The following is a 15,035-nucleotide window of genomic DNA, read 5'->3' as shown; positions in this document are numbered from 1 at the left end:
TGAAGAAAATAATACACCAAAACGTTTCAGAAAAATCCAACTACTATAGCCAAACGAATGACACATTAGTGACATAACGAACAATTAGAAGTAAAAATTTTTAAAGTGTCATAAAAATATTTCTTTATTGTTTAAAAATGAGATTTCAAAATGTTTCCAAACCTCATCAGTGAAGGACATACCTACATTTCTAACCTAGGTGAGGTTTTTGAAATGTGGAATATAGAAGCAGTCCCTTTAAAAAGAAAAAGAATGCCTTTCATGTTGGATTTGTATAATTTCCATATGTTTTAGTAATCACGAAGTACAGACTCCCTTGAAATGTGCAGAGATTCAAGGCTAGAGCCAACATAGCATTCAGAGTCTTAAATAAACATATAATGTTTGGGAAAGCAATATTCTGGATGTTAATTTTCAATCTCTAGGTATACCTGTCAGTCTTTAAGATGGAAACTTCTTCTTGTCAGAGTTTGAGGCCTCTGTGAACTTGCAGGGGGTGAGTCCTGGCTTGGCCCACTCACTGATCCCCAAACACTGGCGAGGAAGAAACTGAAACAGCTGTAACCACTCACTTAAATATACCATGGCATTCGTACAAATGATCATCGACTTTGAACCCAAGAGCTGGGGTTCAATAGGAAGACAACTCCAAATCAGGCCTTAAAAACCTGGTTTCAGAATACACATTGCTGCCTTGCCTTTGTGGGTTTGTTTATTCGGCAATTGCATGTCAAGGAAGTGGGAGTAGAAATCACTTATTTGGACACTTATTAAGCTGGTCAAATTCTCCTAATTCTAGAATCCGAAGTACAGCATCTGTGGAAAACTACAGGGGATGAGATTATAGAGACGGAAAGCATCCTGTATAATGCTAAGACTTTCTGTCTGGGGGTGCTAGACATGTGAGCCCACCACCCTCCCCAGCTAGGTTCATTTTTTTTTTCTGAAAATTGCTCAGTTTCCAGCTTAGAAAAGATTGGACATAACATGGAACCTTAGATCTTTAGCCAATAACCATGTTTATAGATGCTAAGGACCTGAGATCCTGCCTAGTTAGAAGCAGATCTCAAGCACTCACGATGGCCACCAGGGATGAGGTGGTCCAGCTTGATTCTCTTCTGGAAACCACAGACATAAATAGTATAATCTAAACATTAACATACCATGAATCATGGTTTATATTTTTAAATATTATTTGCAAAAATATAAAATTGAAGTAAATTAGTTGCCCCATCGGTGAGCAAGGCTGTCTTAGAGCAGGCACGCAAGATTTCTAAGTGGACTATTTCAGGCCATGACAACCTTGCCCTTGAACATGGTCAGAAAGCCCAGGCTGTGCTTTTTATAAATAAGATTCATGTTCTTTATTCTGGAACCTAGCACAGTGCCTGGCCCAAAGCTGGTATTCAATAGCTATTCATGCAGCTAAATTGGGGAGCTTCTTAGCTGGTCTAACTTGTTCACCGTTCATTCTGTACTTTGCTACAATGTTAATCAGCCTGATACACTACATACAAGAAGGATGTGAACCCGATCGAGCCCCAAAGCCCTTGTTTCAGGCCTTAGAACCTACTGTTCTTTCTTATGTATCCCTTCATGAATTCTACAATGGCCTTCTGAGAATCTTCTATGCACCTATAGTAGCACCTACTGTATTACTTTTTATAGTGTAATTGTGTCTCTTTTTTTTTTTTTTTTTTTTTTTTTTTTTTTTTTTTTTTGAGACAGAGTTTTGCTGTTTTTGCCCAGGCTGGAGTGCAATGGTGCGATCTCGGCTCACTGCAACTTCCGCCTCCAGGGTTTAAGCAATTCTCCTGCCTCATCCTCCTGAGTACCTGGGACTACAGGCATGCGCCATCACTCCCAGCTAATTTTGTATTTTTAGTAGAGATGGGATTTCACTATGTTGGCCAGGCTGGTTTCGAACTCCTTACCTCAGGTGGTCCGCCTGCCTCGGCCTCCCAAAGTGCTGGGATTACAGGCATGAGCCACCCCTCCCGGCCCATAATTGTGTCTTAAATATCCCTCCCAAGATATATTTTTAAAAATATCTTGTTTTGCCTTCCTGACTTTCCAAGCTGCGTGCCTTGCACTTGAGGCTGTGTCTGTTTACACCAGGAGAGCGCTGCTTTCTTCACCCGAATCCAGGCCGGTTCAGTGGCTGCTGGGGCCACCTGCATTTTCTGCTTATGCCCTGTCTACTTTAGATCCACAAAATGCTCCTTCACCACATGCAGTAGCACCCAAGAAAGCAGTGCCTGCTAGACTATTAAGCTGATGACTGCAACAGTGCAGGGGGCACGCATGAGGTGAGGGACAGAGCTGGGGGGCGGCAGGAACCATTTCACCCAACTCGATGGCTCCTCTCACCCACAGGTCGACCCAGATTCCTGTCTCAGTTCCTAGCCTTTCAAAGGATAGTTTTGGGGTAAAAGTAGTATTTTTATATACATATATAGTAAAAATATAAAGAAATGCCAGGAAGGACCAAGATCAAAGTCACGATGGGTACTTTCCTCCCATCATCTGTGACAACATGGATGAACCTTGAAGACATTGTGCTGAGCGAAGCAAACCAGGCACACGTAGACAGGCACCACATGATCTCACATGGGCGAGCTGAAAGGGTTAAACTTATAGCCGCAGAGATAGAATGGTGGCTCCCAGGGCCTGGGGGCTTGGGAGATGTAGGTCAAAAGATACAAAGTTTCAGTTAGACAGGAGGCACGAGTTCAAGAGCTGGGTTGTACAACATGGAGACTACAGTAAATAACAATGTATTATATACTTGAAAATTGCCAAGCGAGTATCTACTTGCTTTTGTGATGTGTTCTCATCACAAAACAGTGAGCTAATTCATATGTTAATTAGCTGGATGTAGCCATTCCCCAATGTATACAGATTTCAAAACTCATGTTGTACACCACAAGTATCTACAATACTTATTTGTCCGTTTAGATATTAATTAATTAATGAACTAAAGGAAACAACTCGGGGAAATAAGCAGAACCAAGGCCTTCATCTTGTTTTGGAACAGCACATGCAATGTGTAAGTTGAAGAATATGCAAAAACAGGCTGGGAGCAGTGGCTCACACCTGTAATCCCAGCACTTTGGGAGGCCGAGACGGGTGGATCTTTTGAGGTCAGGAGTTCAAGACCAGCCTGGCCAACATGGCGAAACCCCATCTCTACTAAAAATACAAAAAATACCCAGGTGTTAGTGGCATGTGCCTGTAATCCCAGATACTTGAGAGGCCGAGGCAGGAGAATCGCTTGATCCCAGGAGGCGGAGGTTGCGGTGAGCCGAAATCGCACCACTGCACTCCAGTCTGGGCGACAGAGTGAGACCTGTCTGAAAAGGAAAAATAAATAAATAAATAAATAAATAAACAAATAAATAAGAATATGCAAAAACATATTAATTTGATATTTAAATAAATAAATAATATTTTAAAAAGAAAAAGACGGGTGCTTTCCTGGAGAGAGAGAGAGAAGAGAGGAAGACATATGATCTAACGGGTTGGCAATGATTCAATTTTTAAATTATTAGTAGGTACACACGCATGTGCTGTATTACTCTTTGTAATTACAAATATGTAATGTATCTCATATTTGTGCCTTAAATATCCCCCCAAGCTGTATTTTTTAAAAGACCTTATTTTACCTTCCGGACTTTCTAGACTGCGTGTCTTGCACTTGTGGCTGTGTCTGTTTGCACCAGGAGGACGCTGCTTTCTTTGCCCGAATCCAGGCCGGCTCAGCGGCTGCTGGGGTCACCTGCATTTTCTGCTTATGCCCTGTCTACTTTGGATCCACAAAATACTCCTTCACCACATGCAGAGAAACAACAGCTCCAGTACCTTCCACTTCCGTCTGACCTTGTCTAGGAATATTTTCTTACAGCCCTGCACCTTGTTTCTTAAAGGGCCCATGCACTTTAACCATTTATGTTCCCAAACCTCACGAAACACTTTTTAGAAAACTGGTGCCTGGGTCAGGCTTCCTACTGAAAAGCCTTCTCCTGTTCAGACAGAAATCTGCTCTGTGCTGTGTCTTATTTTTGTTTCGTGTCTGTTTTTGGTGATGGGGAGGATGATAGTTAATCTGCCTTTACATGGAAGCCCTCCAATTCTTGATTACTATCCAGACTATTTTCATCTCTGTACCTTTCTTGAGGTGTAGCAAAACTCCTACTTGGCATCCACAATGATCAAAGAGAAACGTGCAGGGAGGTTAGGCCTTACTGCTCCATCCCCAGCAATTCCTTATCCTTTGCAGCTTTAGTGTCACATGAGGCTGATAACTTTAGGGGCTGGTCTATAAGGTTTTTTATTTTTCCTCTTAACCCATCAGGAAGAGCAGCTACAACTCGAGCAGACATTGAGATCTCATTTCGATTATTTTTCTTTGCACAGAATACTTTCACCACCTTGGACATTGTCTCCTGCCTTTCTGGACATCCACACAGCCCTGTGATATGCCTTGGAGCTGAGTTTTACCTCTTTGTGTGATATTTCTTTCCTGGGAAAGGCTCACACCACCTTGGAGCTTTGCAATTTCAGCTTGTAGGTCCTCACTTATAAATCCGTTCACTCCCAGACTCTACATTGAAATGATTTCTTTTGCTGTGTCTCCACTGCTGGCTGTAGCCCCTTGAAGGAGGGAGCCGGCTTTACCATGCCTGGCCTTGCATGAAGTGCAACCTGATGCTTAATACATACTGACTAGGTAAGCACAACCACTTCCAGAGCTAATTCCAGCCTTTCCTCCTGCTCCCTGATAACTCTACCTTCATACCAGGACAGCATTCTCAGAAATCATTTTAACCACGAAGACTTTTGTTCACATGAAACAGAATAAGTATAAACTAGAAAAAGTGCAAATATAGAGACAACTGTTATTTTTTCTAAGTAATCACCCAAAACCTCGCCTCATCTATTAACCAAGAACTCCAGTGTGTTTCATATGAAGCCTCCCTTCCGAAAGAAAATAATCACAAACAACAACAACAACAACAACAACATATCTTCTAGGACCCCAGGGGTGACTGCCCAGAGTCTCAGCCTGGCTACCTGCTGGGCCCCTGCATGGCTGCTGCAGCTGGACTTTGGAGAGCACAGTGGACCTTCCCCACTGCTGCCAGGAGCCTTCCCAGGGATGAATTCCTCCCCTGACGAACACGGATTTTGAGACAAGAGAGATCCCCTTGGCCAAGGATGCCCCAACCAGGGCTCACAAGGCCGCTGTTCTGAGTGTTCCACTTGGTTCCCAAACCCAGCTGGCCCCAACAGGTACCATGGAGCCTCCCAACCACCATCCTTCCCTCCCTGGGCTCCACCCCAACCTCAGGCAGCTTTTCCTTTTACACCTACCAAACACAAAGAGCCTAGCTGCCCTCATCCCCTTCCTTAGACCACGGCGCTCCCCTCCCACCCTCCCAAGGGTAGCCCCTCTTTGTCTCTCTTCTGGGTGAGACTGCCTTCCTGAATCCGTGGTGACCGAGGAAAGGAAGCATCTCACAAGCTGTTCACAAGGCCACCTCAGTGCCCCAGAAAGCCTGACAAGCACAGATAAATTAAAGCCATCCTTCTGGGGGTGACAGAGGGGACTCCTGTCCTGCCCTGGTCCCAGGGCTTCCCAGAGCAGTCGGTGAATCACTGCCTATGTGGCACTTATGCTTCCTGAGCCATTGACTCCTCCATCCCAAGGGTCTTTGGAGACTCCATCTCATCCTCAGGTACCAGTCTTTGGAGTTGTTTCTTGCCACAGGCAAGGGAATTTGGGGTCATTTGATTTGCTCAGATGGTGCCATGGTAAAGAGGACAACTCCAGGCAGCTTCATGTCTGCTCTGCTGACGGGCAGGTTGTGTCCTGGCAGGAGATCATCTGCTGTGTTTGCTACCCAGGAGGCTCCCACACTTCACCATCAGAACAGCGCCCCTGGCTCAGGATTCCTGGCACCCCAGGGGTCAGCCCTTTTGTGTCTCTTTTTGCTCCTCTAGGGTAATCTTTTCATGCAGCCTCGAGTTAACAGCACTTGTTTCCTTACCTGTCTCCATCCCAAGGCGGTGGACCTCTTTGAGGACTGGAGCATTTTCCTCACTAGTTCATTCAATAAGCATTGGTTTCTGTATGCCAGACACCCCCCGTTCTGGGTCCTGAATCTCGTCTTTGGATACCCAGAGCATTACACATTGAGACCTCGGTCCTGCCAAAAGCCAAAATAGTCTAATAAGGCCCACTGCGTGGGGTAGTTGTCAGGGCTGACTTAATACAAAAGAGGGATTTAGAATAGCACCTGTGTTGACACTGCCCATGAGTCAGCAGTCACAATGAGCACGGTGTGGATGACGTATGGAAAGAAAGGGACAGCTCATGTAGAGGGTGCTGTGGTGCTGCACCCAGGCCCCTCGGATGGGGCATTGCATTTTCCTGGAGCTGGGGTTGCAGTGGTATGGGAGATTGGCTGCTGGCTGCTCACAGCTACATTCTCTTCTGGGAACTGACCTTGGCCAAAGGAATCTGCCTTGCCCAAGGTCATGCCTCCTTCCTGGGAACAGTTGGTACCCTGAGAACGGTCAGTGCCAGTGTGCAAAATCCAGGCCCCTTCATTCAGGATGTCTCTAAAGGGCATCCTGGCCCAGCGCTCCCTGTGGGATGGGCTGAGGCCTCTGCTGCAGCCGCATTGCAGCTCAACTTCTCCCTCCGCTGAATGCCACCTTCATTTCCCACAGCACTGTTCCCCAGTGCACTCCCCCAGACCTCCTCAAGAGACTCAGGGACTATTTCCAAGGACCCTGACCTATGACAATGACTCAGTGTACACACCCTATACCCAAGCCCCATCGTGGTCACTGCCACATCCTCCACAACCCAAGAAATTAGACAAAACAGGTAAAATTCGACTTCTCTCTGGCCAACAAGACCACGTTAAAATAAAACACACTTGAATTGAATTTGGAGTTATTTGGAATTAGAGCTAGCTAAAGGTATCTGGACTGAGATGGTTAGAGAGGGCAGGTTGAAGACAGATGTTTTCTCTCCTCTCCTTCTAGAAACCCCAATAAAATAACAGGGAAGGAACACACAATATGTAAACAGGCAATCGATGAGAAGAATCACTAGCAGAAAAGATCTTTCAACAAAACCCTTGGAGAAGGAAAGCAGAGATGGTGAGGCATGAAAGCTGCAGGACGGCCTGTTTGCCAAAGGTCTGGGGGCGATGGGGGCCCGTGAACCCTGAAGACTCTAGAGGGAGGTTGGGGCAGGGACTGCAGACAGACAGAGTGACAGGTATGATGGGTCTGTTGGAAACTTTTTCTTTACAGGTTTTCCAGAGCTATTTAACTTTTAAAGCCATTTGCTTGTACTCCACAGCTTAATAACAATTGAAAAGCATTTTAAATAGGAAAAGATAATTTTGAAGAGAATCAAATGAAGTCTCAAACAAAAGCCATAGGAAAGAATTGCAGTGAAGGGGGGTGAGGTAAGAGTTTTCTGGACCTTTGATCTTTCTCTCACCTCCTGTGGGGATTCCTAGACAGCTCTATGGAGACCCCAGGGATAAAAGTTTGAAAACCACAGTGCAAAGCAAAGGACTAGAGAATTCATCTTCTCGGAAGCAGCTGTGTCCCCTTTGGAAAGCGTGGGTTATATTCCCCAGCACTCGGTTGGGCGTTGTACATGGAATTAGCTGGACTGTCATTTCAGTGGCTCTCAAATCTCTTTCTTATCAGAAACCAGAGGCATTAGGGCTTCAATGAAACAGAAAGGGACATCCTAAAACAGCTTATGGACGTGGAGAGCCCTGAGAGCCTTGTGGGGTTTGTCACATTCACGAGCATTCTTCAGCACTGGGGAAAGGGGTCTAGATGACTTAGGAAGGCAAAGGCCCTGGGAATGCTTCAGAAGGGGGACTCTTGGCAGGGTTCTCATTCTAGGCCTCCCACCACCTGTGCGGGGCTGCCACAGAGAAGGTGCAGGTAGAAGTATAATGCGGAAGGAAGACATTTTAAAGAAGAGGTCTCAATGGTGATAAGGGGCAGAAGTGAGTTAGTGTGCACCAAAGTATGAATGATCTGGAATGATTTGGAACATACTCTGTCCAGGCAATTGAGGAGCTGTGAGAATGTCTGTGTTTCACCCAGGAGAGCCTGTGGGAAAGCAGGTGGCACTCCCATCTAGGGTGCCGTCGCCTGCATCCAGGCCGGGGTGCAGAGAGGTTGCTTGAGTGGAAAAGTGAGAGTAGAGACGCTGTGAGATTAAGGGAGCAGAGAAGTCCATTCCCTTAGTTAATGGCATTCCAAGCAACCATCATGCACGGCTTTCTCATAGCATTGTTCTAAAGACACTATAAAGGTTTGGCGAAACAGGATAAAAATGGCCATTTATGGTCAGGAGAAATCAAGGCTCCAGGCTCCAGTGGTGGTGACCGTCCAGGTTCTGCAGATAGTTCGTGCCTCCCTGCCTCTGTCTTATACTGGGCTTTCACACTGTGGATTTCATTCAGGCTTCATGCACCCAACGAGGTCGGCCCAGCAGGTGGGCTCGTGTTGCAGGGATGCAGGCAGAGATTCCGGGACCTGGAGGGCTTTGCTAGTCAATGGCAGCAGCAGATGTTGAAGCCAAGGTCTCTTCTGCTGCTGCCGGGTCCCAGTGCCACATTCTCCAGTAGGGAACACACCTCAGGCCTGGCGGGGTGCATCCCTACCCACCACCCCCAAGTTGCCAATGATGCACGTGCTTACCTGGCCTTATGCAGTCCTTCCGCCACAAGCTGCCTGTCTTCCACCTGCTTAATCTCCACCTCCTGCCACAAGCTCTGCCCCCAGCCCGGGCTCCCACTTCCCCCTATTTTTCTATTGTCTACCTCTTTGCCTGACCCCAGCCCTGACCTTATCAAAACTTACCTATTCTCTGTCCTTTTCTTTTCATTACTGTTTCCAAAGGTCTCAGCCAGGTCATAGGATGAACTAAAATGTGAGAAACCCCTCCAGGAAAGATGTATTTGTTCTGACTGTATTTTATGTGGATGATGGCTTAGCCCAGGGCAAAACCCTCATAGTGGCAGAAGACACTTGAGCAATGAGATGTTCCCTGTGCTTCCTTGGTTTGTTTCCTCAGGAATGTTCAGAGATGGCTTCCTGGAGGGTTACTCTTACGTGTCTGTCTATGGTTTGGAGCTTGCTGAAACCTAGGTTTATCCTGAAAACTGCAGAGAGCTAGCTGTGGTGAACATTCTTGTTTAAGTCCTGGAACAATTTGTTCTACTACATGGTTACCAGCATCTTCGTGGCTTTTTTTTTTTTTTTTTTTTTTTGGATTGGGGGTTGCTGGGGAGCAGGTCTGATTTGAGTTACTGGCAGAGTTGTTAGAGGTCAGGATACATGGATGGTTCCTTCAGCCTCTGCACTCCCATTCATCCTCATCCAGCTGTCAGATCCCCATAATTTCCACATTGTCTTCCTAGATGCTCAGCATTTCATTAAAGTAGCCAATCACAGCATGCTCCATCTTCCTCAGGAGCTGGAGCATGAACGCATTAAAAGCCATCACTCTGAATATTCCACGCTACAGACTTTGTGTAATAAATACAGTGTGGAACACAGGTGGGAATTTCCTGACTGTGTGCTGGCATACTCCGTGGTCTCGCTGTCCCTGCGCACACTTTTCCAGGCCTGGTCCCTCCATTTCTTGACGTAAAGCACAGCCCTTTGCTCCATCGTCAGGGGCAGCAGCTGGGTCTTCCCCTCAGTGAGGCATACCTTAATCGGCAGACATCAAGAGGCGTACAGAACCCCAGTGCTGGGAAGACCTTGGATCTGTGCTCAAGATCACACAATCGAAACGGAGACATGGAGAAGATCCCAGTTCTGGTGTGTCAGAGGACTTCTCCGGCTCCTGGAAACCCATGGTTGTCAGGACCCATCACTGGAAATCTTTTTAAAAAATTAATTCACTTGTGATTCAAGTTCCTAATATTCTCCATTTGACTGTGTTCTGGGTCAGTGGTTCTCAGCCTTGACTGCCTACTAGAATTACCTGGCATTCTTTTTAAAACTCTGAATGTCTTAGCCCCATTTCAGCACCAGCTGGGAACTTGTGGGAATGCAGACTCTCAGGCCCTACCTTAGAACTCCTGAATCAGAGGCTCTGATAGGGTCCAACAATCTGTGTTTTCAGAAGCCCTCCAGATGATTCTAACACCCCACTCAGGTTTCAGAACCTACCCCCACCTCAGAACAATCGATTCAGAGTATCTGGGGTGGGGAGTTAAAAGCTCCCTAGCTGATCCTCAAGTTCAGTGAAGGCTGAGCTGGGGATAACCCTGCCTGGAAAGAAGGGGCTACTGGAAGTCAGAGAAAGGGGAATCATCAGGTGTGAGAGATGGGAAAGGGAGAAATGGGAGGAAGCAGAGGAAATCAGTAAGTTGTTTTAAAAACTACCTGGGATTTTGTTTCAATCACATATAGTAAAACATGACAGACATGGAGGAAACGTCCTTGAAAGAAGAGTTTATTACAGTTCCCTAGAGCAGGGGGCAGGGCATACCATGGGGTCACAGGAGGAAGCACTGGAGTCAGGGAGCAGGCGGGGTAAGGAGAAGCAAGGGGTAGAATCTTTCTTGTGGTTTTCATGGGAAGGAATGGATAAGGCAGGGTAGGTATGCCAAGCAAGCTTAGAATTGCAGGTCTGAACAATTTCAGCAGACCCTGAGCCATAGGGATAGGCTCTAGGTGTCTGGTATCTGACCATGGGGTGATCTGGGGGAAGGGGGGAATATGGGCTCTGGATTGGTTGATTTGCACACCAAAGTTATGCTGGTAGCAAGTTGGTTGTTGTTGCTGGGAATTAGCTAACCCTGAGAGGGATAGTTCTTCCAAGCTCCACAAAGCCCCAAGATATAAGAGTATAAAACATAAAATTAAAAAAAAAACATGATTAATACAGAAGTTAAGTCACTCAGATCCAGGTTTGCCTCTCAGTCCTGCTACTTACCAGCCATTCAAACTTGACTTCTTCCTCTCTAAAATGGGGATAATAGCACCTACATAATTTCTACATAGGGTTTATAGAAATTATACGAGATGATGGACCACAATGTCTGGCTCAACTGACAAATGTTTAATAGATGTGATGATAATAAAAATGCACAACAGAACACTGGACTTGGAACCTGAAATAAGAAGCCACGAGTCAAATACAGCTTACACTTTGGAGCTTAAGAAAATCATAGCCAGGCATGGTGTCTCACACCTATAATCCCAGCACTTTGGGAGGCTGAGGCAGACAGATCACTTGAGGTCAGGAGCTTGAGACCAGCATGGCCAACATGGTGAAACCCAGTCTCTACTAAAAATACAAAAATTAGCTGGGCGTGGTGGTGTGTGCCTGTAATCCCTGCTACTTGGGAGGCTGAGACAGGAGAATCACTTGAACCTGGGAGGCACAGGTTGCAATGAACCAAGATTGCGCCACTGCACTCCAGCCTGGGCGACAGAGTGGGACTCTTTCTCAGCTAAAGAAAAAAAGAAAATCATGGCCTGGCATGGTGGCTCATGCCTGTAATCCCAGCACTTTGGGAGGCCGAGGTGGGTGGATCACCTGAGGTCAGGAGTTTGAGACCAGCCTGGCCAACATGATGAAACCCTGTCACTACTAAATATACAAAAATTAGCAGGGCGTGATGGAACATTCCTGTAATCGTAGCTACTCAGGAGGCTGAGACAGGGATTGTTGCTTGAACCCAAGAGGCAGAGGTTGCAGTGAGCCAAGATCAAGCCACTACACTCCAGCCTGGGTGACAGAATGAGACTCTGTCTCAAAAAACAAAAAACAAAAAAAGAAAGAAAGAAGGAAAGAAAGAAAGAAAGAAAGAAAGAAATCCATAGAGCCACTGACAAACAAGTGGCAGACAAGAAGTGGTGGACGAATGGACATGGAGAGCAGGCTACTCTGAGAGAGAAGGTACAGCCATAACAGTGAAAGTCACACCTGAGGCCTCATCAGGGAATGGGGAGAAAGAGATCTTAGGGTGGGGGAGGTCAACAGTGCCCGAGAGGTGATAGTTGAATCATAGGGCTTATAATAAGAGATGCAAAACAATGGCGTTTCAGGAAGGTCAAGACAAAAGTCCCTAGAGAAATCAAGGAGAGCCACATCTTCATCCAAGCAGGTCATATCACTTTGTTCTCTGAGCACCTTTGGAAGAAGACAAAGATGATCCTCTCCTCCTTCTTCTCAACCCACCTGGCTGATCTGTTCAAGTTGGAGACCATCTTTTGGGTCTCTGTATTTGTAGGACCAACATGATCCTTAACCCAGTAAATAATTTTTTAATGTAATGAGACTGAAACTTGGGGATAATTTAGGCATCATTCTGTTTAGAGAAGTGCTTTAACTTTGAGGGTGATATTGGAGAAAGCTTTTATCCTCTTTCATTTTTAGGCTGTGTGCATGTGTGTGTGTGTGCAATAGAAGCCATGGGGTGAAATACATGAGGCAGAAGGCACTGAGCCCGTCCTTCCTGAAAGACAGTCTGGCAGAGCCTGCAGCCCAAGTTCTGGAACTAGTGTGCTATCTAATTGACCATGTGACCCATTGCATGTTCCCTATTCCATCTTTATGTTGGTATCTTCTTTAAAAACAATTTTGGAATAGATACACTAAACTTATACTTCTTGGGCTTGGTGATTGAGCATTGAAATTTTCTGGGGCCATAGCTATCTTTTAAAAATATTATTATTGAACAGATGTTATTAATTTCATTTTGGAGGAGTGTATTCATCCCTATGGCTACTATAATAAATTACCACAAATGTAGTGGCTTAGAACAACACAAATTTACCATCCTATAGTTCTGGGGGTCGGAAGTCTGATATGAGTTTCAGCTGGCTACAATCCAGGTCTTGGCTGTTCCTTCTGGAGGCTCTAGGGGAGAATCTGTTTCCCCTCCTTTTCCAGCTTCTAGAGGTTGCCTGCATTCCTTGGCTCATGGTCCCTTCCTGCATCTTCAAAGCCAGCAACGCCTGGCTGAGCCCTCCTCCTGCTGCCACCTCTCTGGCTCTGTACTTCCCTCATCACATCTGTCTCTAACCCCCCTGCCTCTTTCTTGTCCCTTATAAAGACTCTTGTGATATTTTGGGCCCAAGCAGGATTATCTCCAGTGTCGTTAACGTAATTATATCTGCAAAGTCCCGTATGCCATGTAAGGAACATACTCACAGGTTTTGGGAATCAGAATGTGGACATTTGTGGGGGTGGGAGTAAAGAGGGCATGATTCTGCCTACCCACCATGAGAAAGAGATGAACACACACACAGGCACAGGCTTGTGGGGGGAGCCTGGACTTTTCTCAAGATATGCAGAGAGATGCAAAGACAGCGTCTGCAGGATTCCTGCCTGATGGAATGTGGGTGCAGTTGCTTTCTTACTGGCAGCTGGCACTGGTTCCTCACTAGGTGGATGGTTAGGGGAAGGAAAAGACAAGGGCAGTCACTGAGATGGAAATGTGGTCATTTGGGTTTATGTGCTTCTGTGAGCAGAGGAGGAGAAGTTTCTCTGAGTTTGGACAATCTTCCATCTCTCTTATTAATCTGTGAAAGTCAAGAAAAGTCATTAGCTCAAGAATGCTCCTCATCCAATGCTCAACCTGTATATCCAGTCAAAAGATCATAGATCGAAAGCACTGGAACCTCCTCCAAAATGGTGGCCCCAGCCCCACAGCCTTATTTGGGAAAACTGAGGCTGAGAGAGGTGCCATAAACTACCCAGAGATGGAAATGCCTGCCTTGAGTGTGCTTAAGCTGGAATGGAAAGCTTACAGAATTTAAGACTAGTGGATGGAGACTTTTGTAGAGAGAGACACAGTAGAAATAACTGTTTTAGTTAGAAACATCTAGGCAGAATGAGAAGAAATAAAATCCCATTTTCAGGTCATTAGTTTTTTGTTTTATTGCAATGTGCTGTGTGTTCCAGGAAGATGGCGTCAGCAGGCCATCTGTAGGGCATGCAGGTGATCTTCCTGAGAGAGTGCTGGACGTGCCAGTGCAACCTTGTTCAACCCTCCTCGTTCCCAACCCTGCCTAAGAGACCACAGGCCACGGTTACACACACTCTATGCGGTGCTAAGTGAGCCACTGACAGAAGGAGAAAGAAACCACCCAGTGATGTCTGCCAAGCTCAGACACTTCCCCTCCAGCGCAGCATCCTCTCCCCCTGAGACTGTGCTCCCAAACCACTACTGTTCAACAAGCTTTCCCTTGAGTTAAACGTTACCTAAACGTTAAGCACAGTTAATGTTTATGACCTCCGACTTGGAAAAATTAGAACTGACTACTACTATCTGTAGAAGGAGGTGGGCACTTAGTCACTGGGGATGGGGAAGAAGTGCTGAAATCTGGAAAATGGAAGTCCAGGAAACTCATTTCCTGAAGTTCTTGTATCTGCGAGGCACTGTGCTTTGCACATTGAGTCTTTTCAACAACCTTATATTCCCAGGTATTGTTATCTCATGCAGAGAAGACTGAGGCTCACGGGATGGGGGCCAGCACTCACTCCTGGCCAGCCTATGTGGGGAGTGAAGTTGGGATGTGAGTCTGCTCAGAGAGCACCTGTAATTCCTAAGTCCAAAATATTCCTCAGGTCTCGCTCTGGGACTGGGCACTGAAGGCAGCTGAGCAGAGGTTCATGGGCTCATGGCCTAATAGCTGTCACAGAACAGGCCTGCTTGTTTTGGAACTCTGAAAAGTCTCTTTTGTAGAAAATGCAAAATGAACCCGATTCACATACCCACAGTGTGTGGTGTAAGTAAGCCCCTTCTGCTATTTGAATGTTATTCAAATAAAGGATTACAAATCATCTCGCAGCTTACATTACCATATCCAAATGCAAAAACAAAAAAAGATCCAGTGTTTAGAACAGGGGATTTGCTATTGGCCCATGAAAAACAAAGACGTTGTTTTCATTTTGAAATAATAGAAACTCAGGTATGGAAAGCACTGAAGAGAACATTCTAGACTAATCCCTTCTCTTT

General features: G+C 45.9%; 1 long non-coding RNA gene across 1 annotated transcript; it reads right to left on the bottom strand.

The window, feature by feature from the left end:
* Positions 1 to 31: 31 nt before the first annotated feature.
* Positions 32 to 3,873, bottom strand: LOC134807789 (uncharacterized). Its single transcript, XR_010149038.1, has 3 exons — positions 3,666 to 3,873; positions 1,935 to 3,353; positions 32 to 816 (listed from the first exon to the last, which is right to left on the bottom strand). It is a non-coding gene; the product is annotated as an uncharacterized LOC134807789 (long non-coding RNA).
* Between the last annotated feature and the right edge of the window lie 11,162 nt (positions 3,874 to 15,035).

Source organism: Pan troglodytes, chromosome 12 (assembly GCF_028858775.2).
Source record: "Pan troglodytes isolate AG18354 chromosome 12, NHGRI_mPanTro3-v2.0_pri, whole genome shotgun sequence".
NCBI lineage: Eukaryota > Metazoa > Chordata > Mammalia > Primates > Hominidae > Pan > Pan troglodytes.
This window is presented reverse-complemented; position numbering and strand designations above follow the sequence as displayed.